This window comes from Echeneis naucrates, chromosome 18, assembly GCF_900963305.1.
Source record: "Echeneis naucrates chromosome 18, fEcheNa1.1, whole genome shotgun sequence".
NCBI classification, from domain to species: Eukaryota; Metazoa; Chordata; class Actinopteri; order Carangiformes; family Echeneidae; genus Echeneis; species Echeneis naucrates.
In genome coordinates this window covers 15,387,456-15,404,893 of record NC_042528.1, presented here as the reverse complement: position 1 = coordinate 15,404,893, position 17,438 = coordinate 15,387,456, and the positions used below count along the sequence as shown (strand labels likewise).

At 42.0% G+C, this 17,438-nt stretch overlaps 9 non-coding genes across 9 annotated transcripts; 8 read left to right on the top strand and 1 right to left on the bottom strand.

Moving 5' to 3' along the window:
• The first annotated feature begins 1,506 nt into the window (after positions 1–1,506).
• On the top strand, positions 1,507–1,579 carry trnaf-gaa (transfer RNA phenylalanine (anticodon GAA)). Its single transcript has one exon. It is a non-coding gene; the product is annotated as a tRNA-Phe (tRNA).
• An 862-nt stretch (positions 1,580–2,441) lies between these two features.
• On the top strand, positions 2,442–2,523 carry trnas-gcu (transfer RNA serine (anticodon GCU)). The gene has a single exon. It is a non-coding gene; the product is annotated as a tRNA-Ser (tRNA).
• A 200-nt stretch (positions 2,524–2,723) lies between these two features.
• Positions 2,724–2,811, top strand: trnay-gua (transfer RNA tyrosine (anticodon GUA)). The gene is given in 2 exon segments: positions 2,724–2,760; positions 2,776–2,811. It is a non-coding gene; the product is annotated as a tRNA-Tyr (tRNA).
• A 2,235-nt stretch (positions 2,812–5,046) lies between these two features.
• trnae-uuc (transfer RNA glutamic acid (anticodon UUC)) lies at positions 5,047–5,118 on the top strand. Its single transcript has one exon. It is a non-coding gene; the product is annotated as a tRNA-Glu (tRNA).
• A 728-nt stretch (positions 5,119–5,846) lies between these two features.
• On the top strand, positions 5,847–5,918 carry trnap-agg (transfer RNA proline (anticodon AGG)). The gene has a single exon. It is a non-coding gene; the product is annotated as a tRNA-Pro (tRNA).
• Positions 5,919–6,246: 328 nt separating this feature from the next.
• Positions 6,247–6,320, top strand: trnat-cgu (transfer RNA threonine (anticodon CGU)). The gene has a single exon. It is a non-coding gene; the product is annotated as a tRNA-Thr (tRNA).
• A 925-nt stretch (positions 6,321–7,245) lies between these two features.
• Positions 7,246–7,319, top strand: trnan-guu (transfer RNA asparagine (anticodon GUU)). The gene has a single exon. It is a non-coding gene; the product is annotated as a tRNA-Asn (tRNA).
• A 489-nt stretch (positions 7,320–7,808) lies between these two features.
• trnad-guc (transfer RNA aspartic acid (anticodon GUC)) lies at positions 7,809–7,880 on the top strand. The gene has a single exon. It is a non-coding gene; the product is annotated as a tRNA-Asp (tRNA).
• A 6,402-nt stretch (positions 7,881–14,282) lies between these two features.
• trnag-gcc (transfer RNA glycine (anticodon GCC)) lies at positions 14,283–14,353 on the bottom strand. Its single transcript has one exon. It is a non-coding gene; the product is annotated as a tRNA-Gly (tRNA).
• Positions 14,354–17,438: the final 3,085 nt, after the last annotated feature.

Sequence of the window (17,438 nt, the reverse complement as noted above, 5' to 3'; positions counted from 1 at the left end):
ATACACAAGAACAGTACTGAAGAAAAATACTTTAAACATGAGTCTGTGTCACATTCATGCAGCTTGTGTAGAAACAGTTCATGCCATCAGAATGAACCTTCACCTTTCACAGTATCTTAGAAGCCCTGTGATCAGCCATCCAGGGGATGTAGCTCAGTGTATGAGATCAAAGACTCTGCCCATCTCTTGTCATGACCTCCACCATGGAGTGCACAATGTTAATGAAGCTCCAAAGACAATCATGGTCTTCTCTTGTTCACACTTGAAATACATATAACACTCTGTATTTTTTGGTTCCAGCAGTTCTAGCAGCCCGGCCAGCTCAGTCAGTAGAGCATGAAACTCTTAATCTCAGGGTTGTGGGTTCAAGCTCCACATTGGGCGATAAGTAGTTTCTTCAGATCCAAAGTTACCCAGCAGAACACTGCCTCTGCCAACTTGCCTTCTTCCTCCCTGACTGGTCTGCAGCTCAGCTGCCTAATACACAGCCAACTGCAATGCACTGAGTAGCTGACACTGTGCTGTCAAAGCTAGCATTAACTTCTCTGTTTCTGTTAGAATAAATGTACATAAAATGATTATCACAGTATTGCTCAACTTTTACTAACCCTGCAGGAATGCAGAAACTTGTGTTTTTCTTACAGGAGCTGAGATCATACCTCCGGAGATAAGCAACGACCTTCGAAGTGGAACATGAAGACAGGGAGGAGACGGAAACCAGATTACTTCGGTTATGAACTAGCTTCTCAAAGTGTTTGGTGTGTCATGTTTCAGAGGTGTACCTTGAATATGATTATACAATATCAGCTGGCAGCTGGACACACACGTCAGGATGGCTCAGTGGCCCTCAGAAAAAGTCTGACTGTATGATAAATACGGTTTAAAACATTTTGAATGCCGTAAATGTTATGCTGAGAAAGTCTCTAGGGGTATGATTCTTGCTTAGGGTGTGAGAGGTCCAGGGTTCAAATCCCGGATGAGCCCATTGTGTTATGTTGCCAATATCAGTGCCTGACCATCATGACTCTTACTCTAAACTACTGTTTCTCTAGTCCAGAGACTGCAAGTAAAAGCTGTAATACAGGAAGTTATTATTACCATATCTCCAAAGAACTAAACTCTTGTGTAAAAGAAAAGTAAAATCTTCTGTTAAGAAGAGGGCTCGTCCAATTATACACCAATCAGAAGCCTGAGTAGCTCAGTCGGTAGAGCATACAGAAACTGCATGCACTCATTCATTTGAAGCGAACGTGAGAGTGTGACGTATCCATCTGTGTCGCGTGGGGGATCAATGAAAGGCAGGAAATGCCTTTGATCGCCAGTGACGTCACAATGCCACAAATGTTCCATCAGTAACTGGGCCATGGTGATGTCCCATTGTCAGAATCAGTCAGTTCTTTCTCTTGGCATGATAACACTGTGAGAGATGTGCATTTGAAGCCTTCACTGTGGGACTTTGGAGAAGTGGATGGTGAACTGAACATCCTGCATTAGCAGGCTCAGCCAGCCGAAATAGCTCAGCTGGGAGAGCGTTAGACTGAAGATCTAAAGGTCCCTGGTTCAGTCCCGGGTTTCGGCATCTGCGGTGGTACCTGAGTGAGGTTTGAACTCTATTTTATTTGACCTACATTTCCAATGTTCTCCCTCCTCTTTCAACCACACCATGAAATATTGTGAGGTTGGATGCGTCACACTGACTGGTTGTGTGTCCAAAAGGCTGTCAAACACACCTTTCTTCCATTTTCTCCTCCAAACATTTGTACACAGTTTTGAGATTTCCCATAATGTCATTTGTGTGTCATTTTTGCAGTGGTAAAGCATGCGCTCTACCACTGAGCTACATCCCCTGCATGGTGTGGTAGCTTTAGCAGTTTTAGCAGCTTTAGCTAACCAGACAGCTTCTGAGCTCCTGCAACAGCTAAAACACCAATTTCCCTTCTTTGCAGCACAGCATGAGCCACAAAGTTACTGTTGCTTCACTTTACAAGACACTACAAATAACACAACCAGCCAACCTCACACAGCTCCATATCATAAGGGTTAGCTCTTCTGACGACTGCAAGGCAACAGCTGGGCTTGTCCATGTGATGTCACAAAGGTTTTAATGACATCACAGAGATCAAAGACTCCTCCCATTTTTTCTCATGAACTCCACCATAGAGTGCACACTGTTAATGAGTCTAGCTCAGTCAGTAGAGCATGAGACTCTTAATCTTAGGGTCGTGGGTTCGAGCCCCACGTTGGAGATGACAAACCTGGAGGGGAAGCGTGTGTTTAGGGACATCAGGAGAGAATTGGACCTGGTAGACCTCCAAGCCTACCTTGGAAGTAATACAGACAAACCAGGTTCAGTCCAAATAGTTCCAGTTCTATCTTGTCCTGTTGCAGCCTGCTATTCCAGCTAGAATTAATAAATATCTGCCTTTGAAGCAATCAAACATGACGAGGTGGCCGAGTGGTTAAGGCGATGGACTGCTAATCCATTGTGCTCTGCACGCGTGGGTTTGAATCCCATCCTCGTCGGTGGTTGCTTTAGTCTAAGTTACAGCCTGCTATTCCACCTATCCAGTCAGAATTGTCCTCAACGTCAGCTGGTTAGAGCTGAGCCACTTTTTTGATCATACTGTGATAAATGACATTCTCCAGGTTTTCCCTAACCCAAATCTGTAAACATTAGTCAAAGAAGACAAGAAGAGACAAGAAGAGGAGAGGTTGAACAGCTCCCTTCGATAGCTCAGTTGGTAGAGCGGAGGACTGTAGAGGCTTACAGCTGATATCCTTAGGTCGCTGGTTCAACTCCGGCTCGAAGGAGGTATTTATTTTCATCAGCCTCATCCAGCAGAGTGATGAGTCTGTCTACAGACAGGAGGTGACCACTGTTGTATCACTGTTCATGTAGAGCAGCTGTGTTTTATACTGCAAGCAGCACTGAGTTTCTGACATTCAGGAATTGAAATCCCAGTCTTCCACAAGACAGGCAGAGATCTTATCCACAAAGGGGTTTAAACAAAGAACATCCCTGGGTGGGCTTGAACCACCATCCTTTCAGATATCTGAATTCCAGGAAGACTGACTGCACATCTGAAGGGTCTGTGTTAAAATTCTGTTAGGATCAATGCTGGTGCTCTCCAAGTTTGTAGGCTGCCTTTTTGGTGTCTACACGGCCTCATGGATTTTTTTACATGCTGTCAAAAGAAGACACTCGAAAAGCAGCATACAGTACTTGCACAGACGAGGTAATGTAGGGAGGAAAGGAAAGAGAAACATCATGTGGTGTGTGACTTCACTTCCTCTGTGGATAAACAAGGAGAATAAAGTTGTTTCCTAACAGCTTCTATCCAGAGACCTTTAGTGTGTGAGGTGAACATGACAATTTTTACATATGTTGGATGTTGACAATTGGTTCCTTTGCATCGGTTGGGAATTGAACCCAGGCCTCCCATTTGGCAGGTGTGTGTTATTTGGTGTGAACATATTTTCGAAGGACTGAGTAGCAATATTTCGACATGTCAAAGGAATTTTGGTCTTTTAAAAGTTTGGGCGGTCAAGAATAGACCAAAACAACTTTGTCCTCAAAAAACACACCTTGCTGCAGTAGAGGTGAAATGAAAGTGGTTTCTGTCAGAAGTGGGATTTGAACCCACGCCTCCAGGAGAGACTGGTATTTTGGTCGACTTTTGACCGCCCACACTTTTAAAATTCCTTTCTTTCCTTCCTTTAGAGTTAGCACTCTGGACTCTGAATCCAGCGATCCGAGTTCAAGTCTCGGTGGAACCTGAATCTTACCAATGGAACACTGAGAGTCCTGTCAAAATATTGCCACTCTGTCCTTCGAAAATGGAAACAACCTCCTTTTGTCCACTCTACACGTATGAATGCATGCAAATTGTCTGATGAAGCCTCCTCTCTGCTTTATCTTCAGCAAGAAAATGTCAAATAAAATTAATTTTAGAAGTGAGCTGAAAGAAAGGGAGCAATTTTGAAAACAAGTTCAAGAAGTTGTGCATTCACCACTCGAGAGTTTTGAAATGAAATGAAAATCTGATTTTATCCCCATTTATATTTATAACTGTAAACTACGATCTCTTAAAGTTAAATGTAAAATCAATTTAAGAGTACATCCAAATTTATACGTTGACTCGGGTAGTAATTTCTTCTCATGCTGTTTCTCCTTTGCTGCTGCAGCTGTTACATTTTCGGTGAAACGTGCTCATCCTCTCCGTGGGCCTGCTTTAAGACCGCCAACTCCACTGTGTTGAAGTAACTGGATCTCCATTGATGATGGCTTTTTATAGAGGTTGTGCATGCATGCAACTCAACGTGAACATGAACCAACTAAGATCAGCTGTTCTGGAACTGGATACTCAGATTTTCAAAGAGAAACTGGCAGTACTGATGCTGAGCTGCTTAAAGTGTCTGTCTTATAAACAGGACATCCTGCATCCAAACCCCAGCAGTGCTTCACTCTCAGTGGAGTTCCTCGTCATCACCTCAACTAAGCAGAAAGTCATCTCTGCAGTTGTTCTCTGAAACGTCTGTATCTGTATCGTAGGAGAAGTAAACATTTTACATTTTCTTGCAAAAGAAAAAAAAACACAGAAGCACACATTCACCATATAAGAAGTGGAGACGGTTTGGCTCCATCAATGACATGATCATGATCAGCTAACACTAGCTGTGGTTCCATGGTGTAATGGTTAGCACTCTGGACTTTGAATCCAGTGATCAGATGTCCAGTGATCAGAAAGAACAAGAGCAGTCGCACCACACAAGCATTTGAAAATAAAGCTAATTTAGATAATTGTATTTGTATCTTTAGCTCAAAGCGCAACACAGCGTGCATTCAAGCATTCAACTTCCCAGCAGTGCCTCTTTATTGAAGTTTAAGGTTGTTGAGATAACCTCATGTAACTTCTTCTGCAGGAGTTTAGTCAGTAATTTGGTTGAGTGAGTAAGCAGGATAATATGGAGCAGTAATTTCAGTAATTTCCAACACCGTGGAGATGATGTTTGGAACTATACGAGGCCGCATCGAGGCAGCATCTTTCCCTGGTGGTCTAGTGGCTAGGATTCGGCGCTTTCACCGTCGCGGCCCGGATTCGATTCCCGGTCAGGGAAAGTGTTTTTACTGAAAAATACAGGTGATTGAAAAATAGCTCTCGAAATAGCTTTGAAACCTGTTGATGTTGTTAAAGCGGCCTTTTCTCAAAGCTTAGCTTGCATTCATGGCAGAGGTTACAAAATTAAGGAGGTCAAGGAGGTCAGTGTATCAGCAACAACCACAAAATTACTGTTTCTCTTGATTGCAATGATAATTTTGTGGTTCATGGTGTTGATGCAGAGACAGAACTAAAAATTCCCAAAAAATACAGACTTTTTCTTTTTATCATTATGCTGCGTTTCAACTCCTTGATGCTTTGAGCTGCAGAAAGAACAAGAGCAGTCGCACCATACAAGCATTTCAAAATAAAAGCCTAGATTATTTTATTTGTATCTTTAGTTCAGATGTAGCAAAGCGCAACAATGCTGTCAATAAGGATTTTCCCATTTGGGTTACTTGAAGTGATGGTGGCCACTGATGCAACACTCCGTAGCAGCACCACTCTGATGTACAGGGATGTATTTTAGATCTGAAAATACCCCCAACATATGTGGCTGACCATCATGACTCTCACCAAAGTTTCTTTAGCATATAATAAACTGTCACATTAACTGTCACATGAATGTGCTGTGTGTAAATAATGAAAAAAAAAAAACAAAAAAAAAACGCCACAAATGTTCCATCATGACATCAAAGGGATGAAAGACTCCTCCCACTTTTTTGTCATGAACTCCACAGTCCACATGGCTCGTTGGTCTAGGGGTATGATTCTCGCTTAGGGTGCGAGAGGTCCCGGGTTCAAATCCCGGACGAGCCCATCTGTTGCTTTTCAGTCAATAGGGGTGCTAACTGTTACACTATGGAGCTGTGTGAGGTTTGCTGTCTGGTAGGCTATGTAATTATTTAAGATTGAACATCTTACATTACTGACATCTGACATTACTGTTTGATAAATTTGGTGACAACTGCACTTTGGGTCCATTTGGAGAACATGGGGGGCTGAGTGACTTCATCACCAGAAATTAAAATGTCTAACACCGATAAAACCGTAGCAGCACAAATAAGAATTTACCATCAACCTCAGCTGCAGTATACACATTACACTTCTATCACCAGATCCTCTGTATATAGATGTATTTCAGAGTGGTGCTGTGGCTTAGCTGGTCAAAGCGCCTGTCTCGTAAACAGGAGATCCTGGTTTCAAATCCCAGCAGTGCCTCATTCATTATGTAAGATGTTGTAGATAGACACTTACACCTGGGAAGTGCACATTCTACCACTGACCTACATCCTCTGTATGGTCTAGCAGCATTAGCTAACAAGATAGCTTCTGAGCTCCTGCAACACCGATCTGTCTGATGAAGCCTTTTGGATGAGATGAGGACATTGATGATGCTGCTGAATTTAGGTCACCTGCACTTATGTCAACAGTCAGAGCTCCATACACAATAAGAGCACTGAAGAAAAATACTTTAAACATGAGCTCTGTGTCACATTCATGCAGCTTGTGTAGAAACAGTTCATTCCATCAGAATGAACCTTCACCTGTTAAGGTAACAGTTTGGTAACAGTTGAGGAGGAAACTATCCAGGCTGGAAAATGTTGAGTCACGGGAGCTTTCCTGCGGGTGGGTGTTATGGCCGAGTGGTTAAGGTGATAAACTAGAACTCCCTGTGCAGGTTCAGATCCTGCCAGCAACGGTTAGTTTTTTTTTTTTCATGGACCAAGTTTCCCATTTGGGGAGAGATGCAGCATGTTTGAGATTCTCTGTTCTCTGCACAGCCTTAAAATATAACACAGCTGAGTGCTGTTGTTAGGACTCATCTAAGAGGAGGAGAGCACTCACCGGTGCTCAGTTATCATTATCAAGGCCGGTGATAGGGACACACCTTTAGTTCCACTTCCAGGTCATGGAAGCAATAATGAAAAGTAATTTCTACTGTGTGCTGTGCTGAAATAGCTCATTTGGGGGAGCGAACAAAAGGAACCACAACAGCTGCTGAAACCCAGGATTGAAACAGGGACCTTGAAATCTTTAATGTAACGCTCTCCCAAACAGGCAGGATCTCTGTGAGACACAAAAGGAGCAACATTTAGGATAATTATAGCTGGAACAGCAGGCTGTAACAGGAGCTAGTCAACTTGTCTCTGTGGCGCAATCGGTCAGCGCGTTCGGCTGTTAACCGAAAGGATGGTGGTTCGAGCCCACCCAGGGACGGTCTTTGTTAATTCACTGGTATTATAGTTCACACATGGAAGACCGGAGGGATTTTTAAGTTGATGCTCAGTTATCTCCATCTAGTGGACAGATGGTAGAAGTTGATTCCTGAAAAGAGGAAGTGACTTTTCCTCAGATCAAACTGTTGAAGGAGAACGAGCAGCTTCTTCCTCACTGACTCACTCAACCTCTGTCTCCTGGGTTTGGATTTAGGTCTGGGTCTGGGTCTGGGTCTAAGACCAGGTGGGCCTGCTCAGAGTCTCTGTGTTGGATGTGAGCTGCTGAAATCTCTGAACACCATGACACAGATAATATCAGTCTGATGTGTCATCTGTAATCCAGATGTTGTCAGCAACAAACAGATGTTCCTGACAGAAGCTGTGCTGATGATGATTCTGGATAGAAACTGGGAGGAAATAACTTTATTCTCCTTTTGTTTTTCCACGGAGGAAGTGAAGTTACAAACCACGTGATATCGTTCTTTCCAGCTCCTCGTTAGTATAGTGGACAGTATCTCCGCCTGTCACGCGGAAGACCGGGGTTCGATTCCCCGACGGGGAGAGCACGTGCATTTTTCTTGAATAGCTCAGTGACAGAAGTTAACTCTCTCTGGTCAGCAACGTCCTGCTCGCAGACAGCAGTTTTATTTTGAAAACTAACCGGATTCTCTTGGTTTTAGAAAGCCCGACTTCCTGCCTGTCTCATGTAAAGACAAATCAGCAGATATGAGTTAGTTGGATCAACTTGGAAACTACGGTGGCTGGTAAGTGCAAAACAAAATTACTAAGTTCGAAACAAATGTACATGTTGGGAAACATTTTTATCTTTTATTAAACAAAATTACACAATAAAAACACTCTTACCACAGACAAAATAAATGTATATTTTAAAAGACAAATTTAAAAGTGGCAGAACACTTTTACAAATCCCGAAACAAATTTCCAAACGACAGAATCTTCCGGAAGGGGAATGTACCAAATGCCGGAAGTGATCCAGAAGAAGATTGACTGTGAGCTCAAAAAGTTTGTATCGGTTTGTGTGGCGGGAAAACTTTGCGGAGTGAAAGTTTATGGCAGCATGGAGTAAATGATGTTTTGGCTGTTTTGTGGAAACAACTTGAGCCAATTTACGCGGTTGTGTTTTCCGTGCGGACGATCTGTAGAATGTTTAACGTTGATGAACGGACCAGACGGAAGGAGCACGCGCACAGGAGACATCTAATAAACAGCCGGAAAATGCTAAACAAGCTAAGTGTAGCATTGCGCTAACTAGCTGAAGCCGAAAGGAAACAGGTCCAGGTACGTGTGTGGATATATCTGTAAAATATGGAAGTCAATATGTGTGTGTGTGAAATGAATGATATCTTTTTGTTATTTTAGCAGATAAACATGGATTGATGGCGCCACATGGAGCTGATTTAAAAGCTCAGAGAGGGAAAACACTCCCATTATATACAGATCCGGATCTACTGAAGCAAGCTGTCCAAGAAATGAGAACATTTAACAAGAAGATGGATGAAGGAGCAGACCTTCTTTTGTATCCAGACTGTTCAGAGGTGCTCCATGTGCCTGGGTCAGAAAGCCCATTCAAACTGGCAGAATATAAAAAGGAAATAGGAAAGGCACTTTTTTCATTTGCCTAGAAACACACTTTAGAGGAGGTTTGTGGATCTCTTCATTCCATATTTGTACATATCTATTTACTCTGATGCAGCATAATTAATAATGTGTTGTTTGTTTTTACTACAGAGGTTGATACATCAGACTATGATTCTGAAATTGTCATCACATAGAGGAGCACAGCTGAATTCAATGCAGCTAACACTGTGGTACGTTCATTTTTACATTTTGTACTTTGTTTTTTTCATTTATTTATTGATAGGATTTGCATTTTGTTTCAGGCATTAAGTCTAAGAACCAAGTATTGATTATTTGGCATTTACTATTCCAATCAGACACCCTGATAACCTTTCACCATTGATATATACTGTATGTGGTGAGGGAACAATAATGGAAGCTGTTTAAAGTTGCTGACAATTGTGTGCTTTTCTTCTCAGGTTTTTGAACCAAAAAAACACAGTTCTCCCAAACACAAACCTGAAGATAAAGGGTAGGTATTAGTTTTTACAAAAGAAGTCATTTGTCTTTAAGTTGTTGATGTGATTGTGATGAACATGTGGTAGAAATTATCATACGTGTGATATCATTTATAACAAAATAATCTCTTATTTATAAATCTGATGGTTCCTCTCTACCTCTAAATGTTACTCAAAGCTCTGTTATACTCTGTATCATAAAGTTCATCAGTTTATCAATTTTATCATGTTTCAGAGATGCATCCACAGCTCAGCCTGGACAGGTATTAAGGCAGATTATGGCAGCCTGATGTTCTTTGCTTTCAGTGTGTTGTTTCAGACATTTTCATTTGTTTTTCAGACAGTAATATCTGACACTGAGGATCTGGATCCACCTGAAACAAATCCAGTCAGGAGTACTTGCTACGGGTAAGTAAAAAAAACAACAGTGATTCACTTAATTTTAATATTAATTTATTGATTACATGGGAAAGATATTTGCATTTGTAAGATGTTCAACATATTCTGAAACCTGTGACATGCTGGTAAAATTCACAGATGATGATGCTGTTTAGGAAGAAGGAATTGACACAGGTGGGCCGAGACGAGAGTTTTTAACTCTACTGATGAAACATCTGAAAGACCGGCCCATTTCTGATGGACCAGAAGGACATCAGTTCTTGGTGTACAATGCGAATGGTATGAACAGGATTAGATGTAAACAATACTAATGGTTAATGATCATTAACTTTATATATCACATAACATACACTTTGTTGCTTGAACTATTTTTCAAAAACGTGTTGTTTCATCTCAGATTGAGAATGTTTCTTCAGTGGATGCTCTGTGAGAATGCATCATGAGACGCGGCACAATGTTACAGACAGCAGGCTGTCTGAGACGTGTTGCTACTGTTGAAGAAAAGAACGAAATCGTGTCAGACTCCCTCCGATGGTACATTATTGACCGCATCTCATCTGTAATTGACAGGTAAGATCATATTTGTAATGAAGATGTGATTTTTATTTTTTTGTGTTTCAGATATTTTAGTTTGAAATGCCTCATCATCCCCCTCTGTGGTTTATTAAGAATGTATATTTTTTAGCTCTGAGTCAGTGTGTCAGAATGTGTGCCTTAGTTTAGTATAATTGCTGTGTGATGTCTGTCTCCCCTTCCTCTGTCTTATGCCAATCAAAAGGTGCTCATGTCATTCCAGTCTTGTGTTTGTGTGCGTAATTCTTGCAGTCTGTAGAGTAACAATTACCCTGCCAAGTGCAAAGCAAGACACAGAGTTCCTCTTTAAATCAGTAATGTTCAACACACAACCATTTTTACTCATTTCTATATGTTTGGGTGGATAGTCATTTTAGAAAACATTGAAGTTTCTTTAGGTCATTTAAATGTGAAACAATGTTTGTGGTGACTTTTTAGATTCAAAGATGGTCTTTCAGCTCTTCAGTTTCTGACTGCACTGCAGCAACAGCCTACTTTGCTGGCTCCTGTCCTGTGCCACTCTGAAAAGCCACTCACTGGTCTGGAACTTGAGACTCTTCAAACCTGACCTCAGTCCATCAGGAAGTAACAGGAGACTTAAAGAAAGTCAAACTTTGGGCTACTGGGCCCACTGTGTCTTTGATTGTGAAGGTTTGTAAATCAAATTTTTTTTTTTAGAATTTGTTGAGAAAATACATTGCCAAGATGTAACTGAAGGTTTTCTTTGCAGAAGGTCAGGCTGCTGTGTCTCTGGAGGATGTTTTGATGTTTGCAGCTGGGCTGACTTCACCTCCCCCGTCCGGATTGGACCCATCGCCAAGAATAGAGTTCCTGGATGACTCTCCATTCCCAGTTCCCAATACATGTTCAAACACATTGAAATTAGCACTCCTAGATTCACACACAGTGTTTAAGTCACACATGAACCTGTAACTGTAACTTGTAATTGGTAACTGGATCACCCCTTGAGACCAGACTCCGAAAAGGTGTTTTTTTTTGTTTTCCCTCACAGTTCAGATTTTCACCGTTAAGTTTCAGACAAAACACATTATTTCAAGAGGTTTTGTATTCCATACTTACAAAAATATAGGACTCATTACTTTGCTATAATTTATCAATTGATTTCAAACTCAGAACAAATGAAGCTGTGACACTTGGTGTTCAGACAGACTGCAGTGTTCCACCACTCCAAATCAGATTTCATAGCTTGTCGTTCACTTTTCCTTGTGATGTTTCCAAATGATTCTGGTACCTGTTCATCTGAAGAAATGAAACAATGGGAATGCAAATGTTATGTTTACAATCAATAAAAAATTGCAAATATTTCCTTCTGATTGCATCTGTGATAGATTGGTTATGAGTTTTTTCCAAACTATTTTAAAACAGGAAAATTGCATGTTTTTCAGTCATGGCAATATTTGATTCAATTCTGTGTTACTTGTCTAATACCAAATCACAGCACAGTCATCTCATGGCTCTTGACATGTATATTTAAAAATTAATTTAAAAAATAAATAAATAAATAAAATAGAAATAGGACAGAAACCCCAATGAGTAAGCACTTGATAATGCAGGAAGGGAAAATTCCCTTTGTCACTGACTCACAGCTGAGCAGTTTCTTTCAGCTTCATGTACAGTTCTGTTGCAGACTCCCAGTTCTCTGGCTTCTGTAGTTGTTTGTGCTCCATAACAAAGTCAAAGTCCTCCTGCATGTTTGAGTCCCCACATGGAGCTATTGACAGGCTCGCCTCTGGAACAGCATCCAAATCAGCTGGTTCAATCTCAAATCCAGTCTGTGGAGCCAAATCTGTGTTAGATAGAATAAATAGCATTTATATTATTTATTTACATTTAAGGGATAAAATAATAAAACCAACATGGAAATATCAATCATCACCAATATTACCTGTGTGGTCAGCAGCACAGTTCATTGGACATGACGCTGTTCTGGAAGTGTGAATCCTGTGACTGTTCCACAGTCTCACACACTCATCCAACATCACCATAGCAACATCTCAGAAGGCACTGATGCTCATGGCTCCCGTTGAAGTATCCAGCAAACAACTCCATCCAGAACTAAGACCTGTAGAAATGGATAGAATCGGAAGAATATATATATTATTAGTAGAAGTGGGACTCCATTAAAAAAATCTAATTCATTAAAGGCTTTGTAATGAATGAACTGAAATGAAAAAGTTAAAGTCCCAGCCTCAATTATTATATATGTTTAGAGGAGTTCATCTGAGATAGAACATAAAGATAAAAATCAAATGAAAGGTCAGTCATAATAAAATGACTTCATGAAGGCCACTTACCTTCCCCTTCTAAATATGGCCCACCAGGATTCAACACGCTGCTTATTCGTGGATGAGCCATACATGTGGCTGGACGGCCCAGAGCAGCAGTCATCATGATGGAGGCGTAGGGGAGACTGAATGGCAGCCATAATGCCATTCTTCGTGCCACAATCAGTCCTCAGTCTCATGAGAGGAGATTCTCAGCGATCACTGTTGGCTTCTTGTTATTTGTCGGTCCACATTGGAGCCACAGCACTTTAGGTGAAAAAAATCCATCCATGCGTCCTGAGAGAGCCAGTTTATCAGAACCATCTGCATGCCACATACAGTTCGCTCCCATTGAGTAGCAGCTTCTTCTTAGAAACCTTCTGCGTGCTCTCTCATTCATCACATCATCTCTCTTCACTCGAAGATTGGACTTTTGTCTGAGTACCTGCCACATCGTCCGATAGCCAAACAGTTGTCCAGGTCCACGAAGTTCCAACCTGATGGCGTTTGGAGAGGAATCATCCTTTTAAGATTCATGGTTGTTCTGCTGGAATGAACGGAGTTCCGTATCAAAACAGAAAGTTAGCAGCAGCTAAAACAATCAGCAACAATTGTGAATGTAGCGTAACCGAAAGCAATAAATAAATAAATACATACATACATACATACATACATACATACATACATACATACAAGCAACACATACTAACTAAACGCGTTGCTATTCCGTGAAGACAACGATTGGCTGCTAAATGAAACGGTGCACTTTAATTCACTGCATGTCTGACAGCGGCTTCAGCTAGTTAGCGCGATGCTACACTTAGCTTGTTTAGCATTTTCCGGCTGTTTATTAGATGTCTCCTGTGCGCGTCCTTCCGTCTGGTCCGTTCATCAACATTAAACATTCTACAGATCGTCCGGGAAAACACAACCGCGTAAATTGGCTCAAGTTGTTTCCACAAAACGGCCAAAACATCATTTACTCCATGCTGCCATAAACTTTCACTCTGCAAAGTTTTCCCGCCACACAAACCGATACAAACTTTTTGAGCTCACAGTCAATCTTCTTCTGGATCACTTCCGGCATTTGGTACATTCCCCTTCCGGAAGATTCTGTCGTTTGGAAATTTGTTTCGCAACTTGTACATTTGTTTTCTAAAATGTAAATTTGTTTTGTCCGTGTTAAAAGTGTTCTTATGTAATTTTGTTTAATAAAATGTAAAAATATTTTCTAACATGTAAATTAGTTTCACGCTTTGGAAAAGTGTTTGGCACTTTGTAATTTAGTTTTGCACTTACCGGCCACCGTATCAAACAGAGCAGGAACACTAAAGTAAGGGGCGGGGGGTGAAAACGACAGGAGGGTTAAAGAGCAGATTCTCTCTGAGGGGACGGATGTTGCCACAATACACAGTGTGTGTGCCATCACATGTGGAAGATGTGTGCAGACTGAAGCCTTGATCTGCCACCAGCTCAGAGGGGCTGCACTTCTACTGACCACCAGGGGGCTCCACTGGTTGTTTCACAAAGTCACAGTGTGTTGGAGTCTATCAGGGTATTTTCCTAGCAGCACTGTGTTTCTAACATCTGGATGTTGGTAAAGAGGTACTCTGCATTGGCCGGGAATCGAACCCGGGCCTCCCGCGTGGCAGGCGAGAATTCTACCACTGAACCACCAATGCTTACTTAACACCGTTCACCGTTAACACCATGACGTCATGAATCTCCAGTCATCAGCAGCCTTCAACACTTGCTGGCATGTTCAGAAGAACTTCCTGCATTTTATAACGTGGCAACTAACCCGATCAGGGAGAGTCTTCTTTTTTCTGTTTTTCTCACACAGGTTCAAAAACAAGCTCCTCCGCTGAGTGAGACGGCAACATTTTTGTTGTTTTACAGATGATTATTGTAATTTCTGTGTTTATATGCAACAATGTATTTACATTAAAGCTGATGTCTTTCTATAATAATCCATCATGGACACTTTCATATCAGTAAATCCACCGTGTTTTAAAGAAGTTCAGAGTGTTTCAGAGTTTCTGACATGATACAGACAGACAGATCCAACAAAGTATTTAAATGAACTGAGAGCTCAGACCAGCAGAGAGAACACACACACACACACACACACAGTGGACGAGGTGCGCAGCTTCGCTCAGTCTGTGATTGCAAAAATGAGCGAAAGCAGGAAAAGAAGCATTTTAATAAGTAGAAGGAGGAACAAACCAACAGATTTGGTTTTAGTTCAATTTAACGCCACTTATTTGTCTAATAACAGCTAATTTGTGTTTCACTTCATTCGTTCACAAGACAAGTGTGAGCTTCTTTGTGCGCATGCGCCTTCCCGGCTGAATCTAATGCGAGGGTGACGTTTGAGTTGGTGTCGCGTGGGAGAGCGATGAAGGGCAGGAAATTCCTTTGATCTCCGATGACGTCACACAGTCTCATAGAGGTGAGTAAACAGTTGTTGGTGTTGTCAGTGAAACATTCATTCATCCTCAGAGTCATCTGCTTCTACCGATCTCCATTTTCATTTCCAACCACTCAGAGAGACAAGAACACACACAGACACACTCTGACTAACCAAACCATTCCAGGAACAATCAGGATGATTCTGGCTCAGGGTGTGACAGGTCCGGGGTTCAAATCCCAGATGAGCCATTTGTCAGCTGTTGTAAGAAGTGAAAAAGCCTCCCAAATGTGGAGGGAGGCCGACTCTGTCAGAGAGCAGTGTGCATTCTAGCTTCCTTTAGCTGTCAGCCTCTGATCATCAACTCTTCAGCTTCTATGACTTCAACAATTCCTTCTGAATGCAGTCTGAGGCAGTGATTGTGAAACTTTCATTCAGACAGAGATCCCACATTCAGAAGAAAACAGCCACACACAAACAAAGTCATCATGAACAGCCTACATGGAGCCTAAATGAAAAGAAGCAGGAACTAAAGTGTGAAAATAATGATGAACAAAGTGTCACACAGAGAGGCTGCAGCCTGGTGTGGACTATAACGTCAGAAAATGGATCAGTCTGTGACACGGAGCACTAAAGTTGGAAGGCTGAGTTCAGCTTCAGCTTCTTTCATGTTCTCCCTGTGAAAGAAAGAAGGTGAAGCTGAACCTAAACCCCAGGTGGAGTTTGGAGGAGCTGGCTGAGAGGAGAGGAGGACTTGAGGAGTCTCTGGGATCATGGTGGACTGGACTCTGTTCTCAGACCAGTTCTGATTCCTCTGTCAGTCTCTGCTGGATGAAGCTCTCCTCTCCACCTCCCAGGAACATGGTCCAGAGTCTGGACAAGCTGCTGCTGCAACATCTGGATCATCAGGAAGCAGCTGATCCTCCATCAACACACACCTTCCTCTTCACAGCCACCACCTCCACCTGTGTAGAGAAGAAGAAGAGAGCAGATCCATCAGTGTTTCCTGACTCTGTCCATCAGCTGTCAGTCAGTGATGCAGATCCAGCATAAAGACCTGCAGGGACTTCAGTCCTGTTCAGTCCAGATGTGCAGCAGCTGCTTCCTCTCAGCTCATGTTAACGTGTTGGAGTGAACACACTGAGCTGGAAACTCACAGACCTCAAGTCTGCTGACTCAGCACATTTCTCTGAGTCCACAGTGGAGATAAAGAGCTGAGTCATGAAGGTTCATCACTTTACTGATGATTTACTGAAGGTCCATTTAAACTGAGAGACTCTGACAGACAGACAGACGGACAGACAGACAGACAGACAGACAGACAGACAGACAGACAGACAGACAGACAGACAGACAGACAGACAGACAGACAGGATTCTGGTCTGCAGAAAGACCACATGCTGACAGTGTGATGAAAGAAGATCAGTGATGTGCAGCTTTCAGTCAGACTGATCTCAGAGCTGTGACAGATGAACCTGATCAGAGAACAAACAGTCTCAGCTCAGATCTGACAGTTTGATGGACGAGGACCAGAATCTGAACATCTCTGAGTTCTTCAGCTGGAATCTGCTTCATTTGATGGTCACATGATCACAACAGTCCTCTGACTGATCTGATTGGCTGACTGTTTTCTCTCTGTCTTTCTTTCTAATTCTGAAATCTTTTTCTGTTCTCCTCTCACAGCTTCACTGAGGAGTTTGAAGGTTCACAGGAAACAGGAACCTGTGACCGTCTTATTGTGGGGTGACAGCATTAACCACTAAGCTGCAGTGCTTCCAGATTCAGAATCTGAACGTCTCTGAGTTCTCTCATGATCACAATAGCTGTTTGACTGATCTGACTGGCTGACTGTTTTCTCTCTGTTTTTCTGTCTAATTCTGAAATCTATTTGTTCTCCGCTCACAGCTGCACAGGAAACAGAGTCTTTGCTCAGATACTGGATTTAAACAATATTACTGAAAGGAAGATGAACTGAGTCCAACTCTACTGACCTCAGAGTCTCCAGTCTGAAGTCTGGACTCTCCACAAGATCAGACAGATTCTTCAGGTCTGAATCCTTCAGGTTGTTCAGACTCAGGTCCAGTTCTCTGAGATGGGAGGGGTTGGACTTCAGAGCTGAGACCAGAGAAGAACAGCTGATCTTTGACAAACTGCAGTTCTCCAACCTGAGTAAAGAATAACAGATGTGACTTTAGGAGACAAAGTTCCTGCTTGAAAGTGTTTTGTCATCTGTTCAGAGCGAATTATGTTTTAGTGAAGGGACTTGTGGTAGCTGATTTTATTTCTGTGGTTTGAGAAAGAAGGCAAAAGTATTTTTTTTGGTTGATTGTTTTCTTTAAAATGTACCATTATGACTT